Here is a 1,310-nt window from a genome sequence, read left to right as displayed (position 1 = left end):
ATCCAAATACAATATGCCTTTTGAACTAATTGTCTTATATACAGACATTGCTCTTTCTTTATATTTACTGCTATTCCCATTACCTTCTTTTAGATATCAGACATTGATAAGCTCTGAGCCTTTCTTTTCTTATCAATAAAAGGGCAATAACAATATATACCTATTCAGGTTGTTGAGAATATGAGCCTGATGACATATATAAAGGAGCATAGTAAATGGAACAATATAAATGTTGGTACGCCATATTTGTCATGGCAGAATGAATAGTGGTAGCAGCATAAGTAAAATATTTTTTCTCATCTTTGTTGATGTATAATTGACAAATAAAGACTGTATATATTTCAGGTGTGCAACTTGTTTTGATATACATATGCATTGTAAAATAATTGGCACAATCAAGCTAATGAAAATATCTATCCCCACATATAGTTACCATTTTCTTTTTTTCTTAATATGGAACAACACGAATTTGCTTCTCAGCCTTGTATTGGGCCATGCTTATTTTCTCTGTGTCATTTCAGTTTTGGTATATGTGCTGCCAAAGCAAGAACAAAGTCATTGTAATTCCATGATTTATAGCTGTTAATTGGAGCTAATCGTAATTATATTTTTGATCATTCCTTTGGTTCTGGGAATACTTTGTTGCTTATCTATATAATTAAATATAAGCTTAATCAGTGCAAGAGTTTTTGTCTTTTGTTCACTGCGGTAGCAATGAGGATGCACTAATGAAAAACTTTATTTGGCAACCATATGAAAGTGTGAATGTATGTATTATACATATAAACATAATAGGCGTATGTCTAGTTTGTGTGTATATGTATATTTACACAAATAATCACATAGTAGTTTTGTGATTACTACTAACTTTGACACTATTTATATAATGTTTTATTAGTTTCCACTTTGTTTCAAAATATGTTGAAATATACAGAGAATTGTGGACAAATTGACTGTGACTCAGAAATACAACTAGTTTAACAGTAGTTTTTTCAAAAGTGACATAATGCTTATATAGATAAATAGATCCCCTCTGCCAGGATTTTACTAAAAGTGGATTGAAATAGATTGAATTAGCTTTTGAGTCCTATAACTTCTGTCAAAATTTTCCTCAGAATTGTACTTTATGTCTTTGGTTGAAATGTCTATGTATACCATATTTTCAGATCTTTTTTTTCTTTTAGTTTAGAATCTATTTCATATTATCCTAATTTTAGAAAAAATTCCTAAGATTATGGGCAATAATATGAAACACATCAAATTATATTTTTACTTTTGTAATGTATATATCAAAACACCTTTAAGATAGA

At 29.0% G+C, this 1,310-nt stretch overlaps 1 pseudogene; it reads right to left on the bottom strand.

The window, feature by feature from the left end:
• Positions 1–447: 447 nt before the first annotated feature.
• Positions 448–547, bottom strand: LOC128776811 (U6 spliceosomal RNA; annotated as a pseudogene).
• Positions 548–1,310: the final 763 nt, after the last annotated feature.

This window comes from Panthera pardus, unplaced genomic scaffold (genome assembly GCF_024362965.1).
Source record: "Panthera pardus isolate Hobbes unplaced genomic scaffold, ASM2436296v1 HiC_scaffold_13, whole genome shotgun sequence".
Classification (NCBI taxonomy): Eukaryota; Metazoa; Chordata; class Mammalia; order Carnivora; family Felidae; genus Panthera; species Panthera pardus.
This window is presented reverse-complemented; position numbering and strand designations above follow the sequence as displayed.